General features: G+C 41.6%; 1 protein-coding gene across 3 annotated transcripts in view; it reads right to left on the bottom strand.

The window, feature by feature from the left end:
• SGCD (sarcoglycan delta) overlaps nucleotides 1-15,262 on the bottom strand; it is a 925,354-nt gene that overhangs the window by 557,086 nt on the left and 353,006 nt on the right. For all 3 annotated transcript variants that reach the window (XM_054691428.1, XM_054691429.1, XM_054691426.1), the window contains one exon: nucleotides 2,283-2,447. The gene's annotated coding sequence lies outside the window, so the exon portion shown is untranslated. The remainder of the gene's footprint in view (nucleotides 1-2,282; nucleotides 2,448-15,262) is intronic.

The raw sequence follows: 15,262 nt of genomic DNA, 5'->3' as shown, positions 1-15,262 counted from the left end.
GGGCCTCCCCAGTGGCGCAGCAGGTTTAAGTACAGCGCTGTGAAGCTGTCTGCAGCCTCTGCAGTGTAGGTTTGATTCCTGGGTGGCCAGGGAGATACCCACATGGCACGGCAGACCTCCCTGTCTTGGTCTGCTGCTCCCCTAAGCAGTGCTTTTGGTCTGTCTGCCTGTTCTGTTCCCTGCTCTGTCTCTGGTGAATTCTCTCACCCTCCCGTGCCTCGGCCTGTACACCAGTTCTTGTATAAATAAATCTTAAAAAAATTAATTAATTTATAAAAAGAACATGCACCGCACACACTTTCTTGACCCTTGGCCATCAACCAGTGAGAGTTTCGCTTTTCCTCAAGTCAGTGGATCTCCTCACCAGGAACATTTTTATGGCCAAGTCCTTTAAATCTTTTGGTGCTGAGTCTACATCTTATGTAGCTGGCAACTTGGTATGTATTCTTGTCAAACACATGCATTTTGAATTAAAGATCAGAACCCTCAAAGCAAAGAATTCAGCCATCAAATCCCATCCCAAACCCCTAAGATTTTCTAGGTTTTTAGGGCCAAAAGAAAAGAACTTTTTAGCTTTCCTTTTCAAGAGATCAAGGATGGGTGAGCAGAGAACACCATCACAACCATACACCTATCTATTATGTAGAATGTTTGCACAAAAGACTCCAAAAAGGTACACTGTATTTTCTGACTGTTAAATTACCTACTTAGCCTTTGAAACCTGATAGCATTTATACTTCAACTGCTTTTAAGATGCTCTTTTGATTCAAAGAGGGGGAAACAATTTATCTCCTTAAAAAAAAAACCCCTGAATAAAGAGAAAAGAAGACATTGTTTTCTACCCCTCACATTTCCTCCAATTGTCCAGAGGTACAACGAGCAATGAGGACACCAGAGCAAGATCATATCCACATAAATATGGGAAAATGGTAGAGAATCAGGAAAAAGAGCAAGTGTGTTTCAACCCCGGGGGGAGGTCTGTTCACTATCAGCTCAGGGGGGATACCACACTTGTCCAGTAGTGGAAAACTCAGACAGAAAATGAAAGCAAGTCTGTGGCTGGAACTAACTGATTTTCACCAGCCCTGGGCCTCTACCACGCAGATGATGGAATCTGGGTGTCTCCGATGCCTGGAGAAGGGATCAACCCAACACCCCAGCTACTTGTCCTCCCAGTCCCCAGGGCCTAGGGGTCATAGGATTGTTTTTGTTTGCTTCTTTCTTTCTGAAGGAAAGTAAATGACAGCAAATGATGCATAAATGAAACTGTCAGAGATACTGTAGTTTCTCTCGGACCTGTCATGTGGCACCAGGCTGCTAAAACACCCTCCGCCGGTGCTTCAGCCCGTGGTGTGTGCAATCTCACCCTTGTCTGCAGTAAATGAGCAAGCACAGACGGCAACTCTCACAGCTCTGGGAATGAGTCTGGCCCCTGACCCTTCCTTGCTACCAGTCTTAGGAAACTTTTACACTTCTTTCTCCACTGGTTTCCCAGAACAGAAGTCCCTAGTCCAGATGGTTGTTATCAGTTGTGCTTGTGAATTTTTTTTTTCAAAGCTCCTAGCACAATGCCTGACTCATAATAGGCTTGCCATGAATGGCATTTCTGTAAGGTTCTCTCTCTTCCTCCTCCATCTGTTCCTGTCTCATCAATAATATATTGATTAGGGAGAGACAGAATAATTAGATACACTTCAACAAACTACGTAATACATATATGCATGTATGTACACACACACATACACACATACCATGAATAGCATTGTAATCAGGAAAATAAAGGGGAGACATTTTGACTCCAATTTAAGAGCCTGCTCCAGCATGAGTATGAATGTGTGTGTCCAAAAGAAGAATAAAAACTGTGCTTCCAAAGACCTTACCATGTAATCAAAGCTTTGCCAAAGGATCCCTGCAGTGTCGGAAAATGAGTACTGACAGAACCACTACCTTACTTATCTCTTGACCTATAGTCTCATCACAGTTCTACCCAAATGTCTCCTATTTCAGAGGCACCTGCACAAATCTCTCCCCTGGTGTTACCTTACTGCCCTCTGATCACCTCTTTATTGTGAGACAATGCAATGCACCTTCAGTTTCTCCCTCTGCATTTTTATCCCACCACATCCCGCAAGCTGGTACCACAAGAGGTCATTGCTTAAAAGAGGGAGAAATAAAAGAGAAAAGGTATAAGGGAGAGGAGAAAAGGGATACCACCATGATGAAGTATCTGCAGACATTATCTGCTTAAAAAGGAAACAAGCTATTGGAGTACGAGGCCATACCTTTGCAGTTCTAATCTTCTTCAATCTTGAACACAAACTTCAGGGCAACATTGATGTTGAGATATGTCTCCTCAGGCCACCACCAAAAGGAGAGTTTTCTTAAATCTCCACACAGGTCCCAGGATAGTTTCCTCAAGTCCCAGAGGATGGAGGTCTCTTCCAGGTCTAAACAATCACAAAAGAAAACAAGACATTCCTTAAGAAAAATAAAAGCAAAAATCCAATAATCCAATTTTTTCTTTTTTTTTTTTAATTCAAGGCCATTTGGTATAGAATCTCTAAATAGAATATACATTAAATACTGATAGGCATAAAAGCATGTAATTCCTGTTTGGATACAGATTATAATCAAAGAATCATATAAAATCAGAAAAAGCCATAGTTTATGAAGGCTTTTTTTTTTTTTTTTTTTTTTTTTTTTTTAGGATATGACTAACCAAATTTGCTTATTTAATTAATAGGGGAACTTAGAATTTATAGGGAGATCAGAGCAGAAAAGATATCTTCCTATGAGTATTTCCTCCCTATGGCATATTTCCATGTGGGAAGACAGCTAATCTTTATTAAACACAAACGTGGTGCTAAAATGAGACAAGCAGATGATGAGTCTTGTCTTCATTTGTAAATAACATCCCTCACTTGACTTTTCAGATAGCAAGCTTGGCTGTTATCATTGGTGACTCCTTCTTGGTACCTTTCAATACCCTAATTTCCCACCATAGAGCATCCTATGACTCAATTCTTAAACACTTTTTCATGTACACCCCTCACAACATCTCTCTAGTCCCAAGGCTTAAGATACTACATTCTCATTGACAATCCCTAGATGTGTCTCTAGATCCAGGTATTTCACTGAAAGCCATATTTTCCCATCAACTGGCCACCCACCATTTCTGTGGAACTCTAGCCCACATAGCCTGCATGACACTTCAGACTCCAGCCATAACCCTGTCACTGTCAACACGCTCCAGAAGGCTCTTCAAGTCCACCCCCTTCCTAGTTACCTCCTTCTCAGGCAAATGCAATTTCATTTACCCTGTTGGTCAGTCAAGGTTGACTTCTCTCATCCTCAACTATATCATTCTGGTGGCTCTATCTTCAGAATGAATCCAGCAGCTGATCACTCTTATCCTTTTCTTGCTATCATGCTGGTTCCAACTGTCAGAGGGAGAACAGGGTGCTCCTAAATTATAAATTGCTTCCCCTCACTCCTGTTTCACTGTTGAAAACTTAGGAAAGCCCTTCTAAGAAATCACAAGCTCCATGCAATTAAGGGGTTGACCCTCCTTGTCATGCATGTCCCTGGCACTTCACTCATAGGCTACCGTGAAGGTGGAGCTCAGCGAACATTTTTGAATGAACAAAGAGGCAGGTTGGGGAGGACTTCATGAGGCTGCTTGGGTGGTAAATGGCCTAGCCAGCTGTCTCCAGTCTTCCTGACAGCTGTGGAATGCTGACGATACGCATGTCGCCTAGTGCAGGTGTTACTAACAGGTTCAGCATAATCTGGCACATGATAGATGTGTATGACAAACGTTTGCAGATTTATCAAATGAAAACCCTGAAAGAATGGTACTCTATTCCCACAGAAAGCGCCCATGTTGCAGAATGCTGGGTGACCTTCTCACATTCTAAGACGACCATTTCCTGTCACCAGGTCCTCCTCAGTCTCCCTGCTTTATGCTTTATTTATGCTTTATTTCCCTCCCACCTGCAAATCCTTGTCCCTGACTTACTTGAGGAAATATGAGGAAAAGGGATCCAAGCCAGCATGCAGGAAAGGAAAGTGATAATTTAGGGGAAATGTCTAGGGTGGTTATCAGAGGGTTCCGATGTGAGTCCAATCTGGCCACCAATGAGCCATGTGCTTTTGTGGTGATGCCTTCCCATCCGCCAGAGTCTGTTTGCACCCTGGACTAAAATACATGTCCTCCAGCTCCAATAACAATTATTTCCCACTTTATTTTTTTTTTAAGATTTATTTATTTATACAAGAGCTGGGGTACAGGCCATTGGTGCTGGTGGTAAGAGGATTCACCAGAGACAGTGCAGGGAGCAGAACAAGAAGACGGACCAAAAACATTGCTGAGGGGAGCAGTGGGTGATACAGGAGAAACTGTCCGCAACCTCTGCCCCGCCATGTGGGTATCTCTCTGGCCAGGATTGAACCCGTGCTGCAGAGGCTACGGACAGTTTCACAGCATGCGCTCAACCCTCTGCACCACTGGGGAGGCCCTAATTCCTACTTTAATAAATAAAAGGCTTTATTCTCCAAAGTCAGTTAGGAAATATTGTCAGTGTTTAGGGCCACTTGTGTTGACACACCACTGTGACAGACAGGAGTCATGGAGCAAGCTGTAGGATGCAGGACGCTGCAGAAAGAGCAAGATCCTGGCCGTTTTATTCTTAGAATAACCCTACAGCACCAGTTGTGAGGGGAAGGAGGATAAAGAGAAAAGGGAGGGGTGAAACTAGAAAATGTGCTCTGTCATTTATAGTGTCAGGGGTCCTGAGTCTGCCCCCCAGGCACTTTTCATCTGCCTGATGACTCAGTACTGAGATTGAAATCAAGCCCTCGATCCCCAGCCATCACTTCAATCTTATCAACTAGGTGGTCCACTGGTTAGCTTCTGGGATTCCTTCTTATACATCAGTCTATGCCCGCCCCCCCCGGCCCTTCCCAGAGTGACCAAGCTTTCTGCTCTTGATTAATTTGAAAGGGAGCTTGTAGGGTTGGGCTTCTATAACTGATTGACCAGGCAGTTCTGACCTTGTATAGGAACACAGAACTGTTGGTAACAAAAATGGTGGCCAAACAGGCTTCTTAGCATTAGCTGACCCACATGAGGAGTTAGGCGTTGGGACACCAGAACTATGCCAACATGGCTGCAGAGGCCTGGGGCTCTATCTGCAGGTGTCTCAATCCCGGTTCCACCACCATGAAAGTGACCGAGACGCACACTCTTCCTGAGTGTCATGTTTTCCTCTAGTAGGGAGGCGATAGAATTCCCTATCCCTTCAGATCATTCAGGAAAATAAACGAGGCAGTAAGGTCCATGGGTCCTCCCTGCACATAACACAAACCTGCAGAAGTGCAGCTCCGCAGGGGTCTATGCTGGTGCAGGCTGACACCCTGTGTGCATCCTGGCAGTGCTGTCTTCCACATTCCCCTAACTTCTGCCCAGAGCTGGGCAGACACACCCAAATCCTACAAAGCCGTTGATTTGCCCAGGTAGTGACTCACAATATGCTAAGATAAGTAGCCTAATTCCAGCCAGAAATGGCATGCAGAAGGTAAGCCTGCAACAATAAAGACTCACCTGCCTCTCTTACCACCTGAGTCAGAATTTTTTCCATCATCTATCACATAGAGCTGCCTTTGTGGCCCATGCTGCCTTTCTGCAACTTTCTCTATATTATCCTTGGGCTCAGAGGAACATCCCCCGACTGGCCCTACACTTTGGGGACAGAGAACAGAACTTGGTAACATGACAGACTGAGTTATCTGGTCATTTTATTATCCTCCCACTGATGCCTGGCCATTTGAGGATGGTCTTGTTCCTGACATACAGCAAGTCAGTGATTATCAAGCCATATCTACAATTACCCCTACATCCCAAAGCCAAGAAAAACCACTTTGAAAGCAAACAATGTTGTAATTCAGCACAATGATATGTGGAGTTATTAAAGAAATTGTGCTGACTGCTTGGCAAATTCAAGTCCCCAGTCCCTCCACATGCATCTTTTTTTCTTTTTCCTAACTGATATTAAGAAACCACCTATGTTCAGATAGTCACGACATAAAAAATATGCTACCTCCCTTTCAGGCTTGGTTATATACCACAGCCAATAAAAAGTTAAGATGCTTCAGGGGAAAGTTATTTTCAATCATTCAGAGTCACTGAAGGACTTGCTCAGAAATGCATTTACTAACAAATGTTTGAGGACATAGCACCTGCCACATACTTTGCTAAGGGCTGGGCTCCAGTAGGAAATACTCACACTTGACACCTACCCGAATGAGGCACATGTGCTGGCAGTTTTCCTTTGCCTTTTGCAACTTCTGCCCAGGTCAGGGGAGACATCACAAAATCCTACTGATTTTGTCAAAAAAGCTATTGATTTTCCCACATAGTGATACAGGGTCCTCAATAAGAAAAGCAGCCTAATTTCTCCAAGATAAAGAGAGAGAGAAAGTCCTGTAAATCCTCTTGGGGGGAACAGTTACTCATTTTCTTAGCTTGTCCTCCATCTCTTCTGAGCGGAACCTAGTTTATTTCTCTTCTTCAGCAAGAAAGGGAAAATATTCACCAAAACATCCTGTCCAGTTTCCATTAACAAGATGCCACATGAATAGTGCCATATAAAAGGTCCTGGGTTCAGAGGGCTCAGTGTCAGAAATTAGTGTTTTGATATCTTTGGAAACTGTAATGGATTAACAAAAAGCAAGAGCAGAAAACATATACTAGGAATCCTGTCAAAGGGAAATATGTCAAGAAGAACAGCACACATTTTATATCCCCAGATCTGCATGGTTAGAGAGCTAATCAGAGAGAAAGGTGGCATCGTCACCTGGCAGGCAGCCTTGAATGCTTTGAGTAATATGTCATTTTTCAAGAGCTACCAATTAGTGGCAGTTCTAATGGAAGAGTGTGGAACACACCTCTCTCGTGGCTGAGCTGCACTGATGAGGATTTCTGTGAGTAGAGAACACACCCAGGCACTGATCGACATATGTGCCAGACTCACTCCTAGGGAGGTGGGCGTGCAGGGAGGAGGCATCGCGGAGCACCAGAGAGGGTGTCAAGGAAACAGGACTCCACACCAGATCTTGATGAAGACTTGTGAGTGGAAGTGGAACCAGGAGAGAGGAAGAATAATAAATTTAAATCCATCTACTCAGACAGGGTACAGGGAACAAAGCAAGCTTTGCTGTAAGGACTTAGCCTTCAAGGGGAAGAACTATGATTGCACAAACACCACCTGTATCCAAGGCACCCATGTCCCTGATGCTGTACATATTATAACCACTTGCATATACGAAGTCAAGGTTTGAAAACATGGAGTAATTTGAATCAGGATTCAAACTCAGAATGGATCCTGGAGGTTAATGGTGTTCCTCAACCTTGCTGAAAATTACAATGGATTCTTTCCTAGATGTTCTTGCTGATGAAATATAGTTCTGATGCTTAGAAATGCCACCACTTGAGCTCTGAGGAAAAATCCAGTCAGTCTGCTCAGAATCTCACTGTGACAAGGGACCCACGGGTGCTGAGGCTCTGGCAAGGAAAGGAAATAACCCAAGTAGTGGAGGCCACATTTCTCCCATAGCTGTAGTAGGCGTCACACAGCAGGGGTGAGGAAGCAGGTCACAGCTGGTTTTGGGTATTAGTTTATGAAGTATTTGTACTTTTTAGCAGTTGACAATATTGGACCCATAAAACACAAAATACTTTGGAGATCGAGGTGTTCAAAAGTACCCAGAATCACTACATTCTGGGCTAAATGCTAAAAACTTTGCCTTATATTTATTCCAAATCTGGATATCAAATCAATCAAATGGCTAAACATTCACAAAAGGAAAATCTGTGCCATGCTTTTTAAGGAATATGGAAAACATCTAGTGAGTTTTAGACACCCCATTGCTAGCTCATATATTCCTTCTTAACTTGGATAGCCTTTTAAATTAAATGGTGAACTCAAAGAGACACTAGAGAAAATTCATGGGACATTATAGGAATTTTAGAGAATTTCTAGCATCTGGGCTAATTGCTGATTTGTAATTCCTCTTTGCGAGTTAATGGAATGGTCACCTAGAGTGCCATGAAGTAGGTAAGACATGGATGGGTTTAGGCGGTAACAGAGTGGCCCACAGGCCAATTTTAAAAATCAATGCTCTAGAAGGATGGATGCCCACTGTTCCCCTCTCCATCTGTACCTGCTCACTATCCATCCACATCTGACATCTGCTATTTTACATCTGAAAATGCAGGCCCATCCTTTGCTCTAAGAAATTGGACCTTGTCACCAAAGAAGCAAACCTGGTCCCCAGTTTGGTAGCAAGTCTAATATCTGAGTTCCCCAAATATATTGCTTTGGACAACATACCACAAAGATACCAACAGAATCTACAGTGGACCATGCTCCCTCCATGGCACCAGAGGCAGACAGGGAACAGCCTGAGCTGTCTCAAATGCAGGTGACAGCTGAGCTCACAGCCTCCCTACCCTTAGTGTGGACATAAGGTGCTGCCACACACATAGATAGACTTGTGATGTCATGACCATTTTAAGTGGAAGCTTCCCATAGCTCTTTAGATATGAACACAATAAAGAAAAAGATCAGAATCATTAGTATCTAGGAAGACAGATTACCATCCCCTCATCACCAGATCACCAGTTTATGATGTATTCTTGGTGACAGATGTGAGTTAGAGCCACCATATATATTCCATCATTGTGACCTCAAAGTAACTTCAGCAAACACCTGTCATGCCAGAGACTGTCAACAAGGACATTATTTTGCCCTAATACCATGAACTACAAGGGGATACAGGTTAGAACCCACTGGCTGGATTCCTGGCTCCGTCACACTTCATTTATATTCTCATGTATGCATTTTCACCTCTCAGTGCATCATCAAAGTCATGATGCCTCAAGGGTTTTTGTGAAGAGGAATTTTAACAGAATCATATACTCTTTGAATTAATTTACTGCATGCAGTAATTCATGGCATGAGGAACTTTCTTAACTATAAAATGGGCATAAAAACACCTCAACTATATCTTACGAGGATTTTAGGAGAGTGGATAGCAGTACGTGTGACACTGTACTTGTGTCTCACCTATTCAACCAAGCTGTTGAGAACATGAGTTATCTCTGCCATGTTTATTGTTTTGAGACACAGCCTAAAATTCAATTTTGAGCGACTGCACAGACATAATGTCTGTATGTGGACACACATTCATCAGTTATACTCAATACCCTTCAGTGGTAGATGTCCAAGCAAAACTAGACCATTTCCTTGCCAACTTTGTCATGGTCAATAGGAAAGGCTGACCTAGAAATGATATGTTGGGTAAACGCAAATTATCTGAGGATAAAAGCAGTGGACTTATTGCTCAAGTCATTAATTTAAGCACAATTAATTAACATTGTAATTGGTCACTGATAAGAGCAGTTTCAAAATATTATTTACTGAGTTCATGCCAGGCTTGCATTGCTAATGAAAAGTTCCCAATGAATGAATGGAGTTGTGAATATACCCATTTTTCATGCACAGAGGGTCAGGTTGTCTCAGAAATTGGCCTAACAAGGTAGGGCTTAGAACACAGCACAGTATCAGCCTTCCATTCCCACCACTATTCTACTCTGTCCTGCTGAATTCACCTTTTCCTGTAACAAAATATTTAGGTAATTCTTCCAGTTTTATTTATTGCCCTGCATTTTTATGTTATATTTTGAACAGTAATCTTCATTTTATAAGAATAAAGAGTGAGGGCCTCCCCGGTGGCGCAGCGGTTGAGCGCTGGGTTGCGAAGCTGCCCGCGGCCTCTGCGGCGCGGGTTCGATCCCCGGCTGCTCCCCGGCCACCAGAGGAGGGTCCCACATGGCACGCAGGCCTCTCCTGCCGCCCGCTGCTCCCCTCAGCAGTGTGCTTCGGTCCTTCTGCCTGCTCTGCTCCCCGCTCTGACTCTGGTGAATTCTCTCACCCTCCCGCGCTTCTGACTGTACCCAGTGCATGTGTAAACAAAACAAACAAACAAACCAGCAAACAAATAAATAAAGCATGCCTCTATAAAAAAAAAAAAAAAAAAAATTTTAAAAAAAAAAAAAAAAAAGAATAAAGAGTGAATATCCCTGTACATAAAGATTTTAAGACAGAAAAAAAAAAACAAACAAACACAGATAACTATGTAGAAAATTAAGCAAGGGATAGCAAGTGGAATTTTAAAGAAAAAGAATTGTCAATAGCCTCTGAACTCAGTAGCATTCGAAAATTATGGATGGGAAAATCAGAGCATCGATGGTACTACCACAAAGGATTAAAACACTACAGGTACATTTAAATGCACAAGTTAATAATGATATTAAAGAACAAAAGCAAATCTCATTGGTCACCTTTGGAAGATAGTAGAGGACCAAATGGTTACTTTGATAATGGTAAAAAAAAAGAAAAATCAAGATTTCATCCTGCCTTTCTTTGCAACATATAATCAAACATGTATGAAAGGAAGTTCCACTCAGAGAACTTTTTCTGTCAAAAGGTAAACAAAATAACAAAACATGAATATAACATATTGAATTCCCATTGAAGGAATGCATGGAGGTAATAATATGCTTCCTGTTGGACACACATAGATTAACCTATGAAGCTGTCCAAAAAAACACTCAACCTGACTTCAAATTGCTGGTTTATAGGAAATCAGGTGACTAGGAAGTCACCACACACATCACATGGACATGGCCAACAACACACAGACAGTAGGACCATCAGCAGGACAACTGACCCTATTGTTTTCAACAAGTAAATTACAAGGAAAATGATGGAAAGAGATGGGGAGTCTTAGGATTAAGAGACTTGAGAAGACAGGAAAGTCAATTTTATTTCTTTTTATTTCTTTTTTTTATTTTTATTTTACTTATACAAGAACTGGGATATAGTCAGAAGCATGGGAGGGTGAGAGAATTCACCAGAGCCAGAGTGGGGAACACAACAGGCAGACTGATGAAATACACTACTGAGGGGAGCAGCCGGCACAGCAGGAGAGGTCTGCACACCAGGTGGGACCCTAGCCAGCGGTCGGGGATTGAACCGAACCGGTGCTGCAGAGGCTGTGGACAACTTCGCAGCCCAGCGCTCAACCGCTGCGCCACCAGGGGAGGCCCAGGAAAGTCAATTTTAATGGGTGACCATATTTAGAATGGTAATGAAAGTATTGTGGATATTGATGAAAGTATTATGGATGTTGATTTGCACACAAGATAAATGGAAAAAAATTATAACCTGCCATTTCAGAAGTGAATAGATATTTGATCATACTAAATAATTATTAATAGGGCCTCCCCTGGTGGCACAGCAGCTGAGCGCTGGGCTGCAAAGCTGCCCGCAGCCTCTGCAGTGCCTGTTCGATCCCCGGCCACCGGCGAGGGTCCCGCATGGTGAAACAGATCTCTCCTGATGCGCCCGCTGCTCCCTTCAGCAGTGTACTTAGTCAGTCTGCCTGTTCTGTTCCCTGCTCTGGCTCTGGTGAATTCTCTCACCCTCCTGTGCTTCTGACTGTACCCAGTGCTTGTATAAATAAATAAATAAACCTTAAAAAAATTCCTTTAAAAAATAAAATTACTTTAAAAATAATTATTATTAATAAATTTGGTATAATAATGACATTGTTATATTTGTAAAAATAAGAAGTCCCTATTAAACATGAATACATGTTATGGATGGGAAGAGCTCCAAGCATGCTTGGGTGATGGATAAAAGTGACTGTTCATAAACTGGTAATTCTTGTAGCTGGCTTATACGTATTTAGGGTTCCATCACTTTGTTTTCTCTAATTACATAAATGTTTGGAATTTTCTCTGAGACAGAAACAAGTGCATATAGCATCTACATGGCAAGAGAAAGCTACTAAAAATAGTTGTCTCCAAATGTAGGGTTATATATGATTCAGACTTAATTTTCATTTTTTCTTCTTAATATATGACATTTAAAGATGGAAATGGAAAAAGGTTTCCAACCACTGTTGGAAATGGGCCTATTTAGAATAGAAGTATTTATTTAAAAAAAAAAAAATTCCCTGTGAGGTTTTACCAACCATATTATTTTGATGAGACAACAGCAAAACAAATATTGGAAAAAGCCTAGTTACTTAGGCTGGGTGGTAGACATCCAATTGTTCATTCTAGTATTTTAATTAAAAAAATATAACAATTTTCAATAAAATAAACTGAAAATGAGATGACAGCCTTATTATCTATGAAGTCATTTGGAATATTCCTTCTCCAAAATGACCTCTAGAAGCAAAGTGGACCCCACAATGTAAAATATCTTTACTCGAACCCTACAATAGCCCAAATAAATGGAAGAAAGATATTTTCAAGAATTTCCAAAGCATCTTCCCTATGGGGATGTTCACAGGACAGCCCCCTAAGGGGCTGTCTCTATGTATGCATTGAAAGATTTTTTTTTTTTATTTTCTTAAGGAATAAAAACATGTCCAGAAATTCATTACATTGAAGGGATTTGGCTCCAAGACCATTAAGTGATTAGGGAAAAGTCTTAATCATCTAGTTAAAAATATTTCAAAGAAAATAATTGGATGGGGCCATAGGGATCAGCCAGTCAAATCCCATTATTTTGCAGACAAGAGGAGTGTAGCTTGTCCAAAGTCACAGAAGAGACTGGGGTCAGATGGCTAACAAGAATCTAGGTCTCTGATACCCAGTTTCATCTTTTATGACCATGCATGCCCTGTGGCATCTTACCAAATTCTCTGATGATTCTGGGCCAAGTACAAACCTGCATTAGATCTACTACCAGAAACTCATAAGAACATGGGGGACACAGAAGGGGTGCTAGAGTTGGAAGGAATGTCATTTCTATATAGATAGCATCAAAGTTTCAGGCTGACCACAAATTTAAGAACAAAATGTACAGAGTTCCAATATGCTCCCAATCCAACATCCACTGTCTTTGCCCTCAGTGAACATTCTACACAGGAGGACACATTTGTTACCACTGAGGAACCATTGGGTTGACATGCCATCATCAGCTGAAGTCCATAGTTTTACATTAGGGTCCACTCTTGCTGTTATGCATTCTACAGATTTTGACAAATGGAGCTGGGCCCACCACAATAGTATCACATAGAGTACTTCCAGTACTCTAGAAAGTCCCTGTACTCTGACCCCTCCTCCACCGTCCATCCCGGCCACCACTGATCTTTTTACAGTCTCCATAGTTTTGCCTCTTCTGGGGCTTCATGTAGCTGGAATTATAGAATAAGTAGCCTTTCCAGATCGGCTTCTTAGTAGTACACATTCAACTTTCCTCCATGTCTTCTCATGACTTGATAACTCATTTCTTTTCAGCACTACATAATATTCCATTCTCTGAATGTACCACAATTCATTCTCCATCTACTGAAAAACAACTCGGTTGCTTCCAAGTTTGGGAAATTATAAATAAATCTGTTATGCATATTCATGTGTAGGATTGTTGTTTGGAAATAGTTGACTCCTCTGGGTAAATACTAGATTGTAAAAACCATGCCTAGTTTTGTAAGAAACTGTCAAATTGCCTTCAAAGTGGTTGTCTAGATGAGTTTTAATTTGAAAAATCAGCACTCACTAGAGCAAAAGCACACAAAACCAACATTGCTCTTCAAAATATCATAAGAAAGCAACATGTTAACACTGATACTTATAGACCACAAAAGCCATGGAAGCTGTAAGTTCTGCAAGGGGAGGGAATTACTGAGAAGTTCACTCTATTTCTAGTAGCATTCCCAGAACCTACAACAGTGTGCCTACAGAATATGTGCTCATTAAATGCATGTTAATGTTAGGAATAGATTAAGCCAAGGGGAAAAAAGTGCCTTCAGTTTTGTAGCAGACAGCTGTTTATTTACATGAACAGCAAGCAAAGTGAAGATACGTATTAGGGTCTTGTAGTGTGAAAAGTAAGTATTTTTAAACAACAGAACACCACTCAGACCAAATAGTCACCCTCTAAAAGGTGTGAAGGACTGGGATGGATGGAGAGAAAAGCAGAATCCAGCCTTTCTTCCTTTGGGGAATGCACTCACAGCATGGAACAGGGTACTGAATCCTCCACACTATTTAAATAGTTCTCTCTTTATTTGCTATGCACGTACAGTTGCATTTACATAAATTAAATGCACATAAGCTGAGACTTCACTATAATTGCAAAACCATTGCATTGGAAATAAGCTTTCATTGAAATCACATTAGAAACCAGAAAGATTAAATTAGATTTAGAAACATATTTAGCCCCATCAAGAGGTAGATTACAGTTTATGAAACAACACAGATACACATCATAGAATAGCAAGTGTCTTGTAGCCTCAAATAGGAGAGGAGAGTTGTCACCTAACTTGAAAGCAATGCATATGGAGCCATGCAAACCTTTGAGGCCAGCCTCTGCTGTGGACAAATGGAGGCTCTGTTGACCTCCATTTTCCATGCTATAAAATAATAATAATTAGTTTAATACCTACATTTGCTGAAAGGAGAAATAATACCTACATTTGATGAAAGGAGAAAGACTATGTACCATAGATCTAACAACCTGGTTCTCCATTTTCAAAACAAAGAAACAAGAATAAAGGCATCATAGGTCTTGGTATGAAGTACCACGTGTCCTGAAATAACATAATTTCTTTCAGCATTGTTTCATTGTGACACTGATGAGAAAAAATAATCCTTGCCAGGAACACTATGTAGAGTATGCATCTTCTCCCCATATCTGTGTGGGGTTTTCCCCCAGAATTGTGTTTTCACCCATATCCTAAAGATGCACAGGTGAGTTTCACTGGTGTGTCTCCAAGGTCCCAGTGGAAGTGAATGGGGATGTAGGAGTGCCACTGGGAGCACTGTGTGATGGAAAGGTGTCCTGCCCAGGTTCAGTCTTTCCTTGGCCCTGAGCTACCAGGATGGGCTCCAGTTCTCCCCCACGACCCTGAACTGTAATAAGCAGGTTGGAGAATGAATGGATAAATGAATACAAATGATTATTGACTACTGGACATGTTTTGGGTCTTTGACATTTGATGATTTTGTGCTTGAGCTGGGAAGGAAGAGTTATTTCTATACATGCCATAGGATCTTCACTCATTTAAAGCAATTTGCCTCTGGTCAAATTGATTTCTTTATATGCCATTTTGCTCAAAAGTGGCAGTTTTTAAGAACCCATCTATGGAATTAAATAAGGACTTACTGTACCAGGAGATATAGTTT

Source organism: Talpa occidentalis, unplaced genomic scaffold (genome assembly GCF_014898055.3).
Source record: "Talpa occidentalis isolate TD23 unplaced genomic scaffold, MPIMG_talOcc4v2.1 talOcc4.9, whole genome shotgun sequence".
NCBI lineage: Eukaryota > Metazoa > Chordata > Mammalia > Eulipotyphla > Talpidae > Talpa > Talpa occidentalis.
Note: the sequence above shows the minus strand (reverse complement) of the source record. Positions and strands in the feature narration are given on the sequence as shown.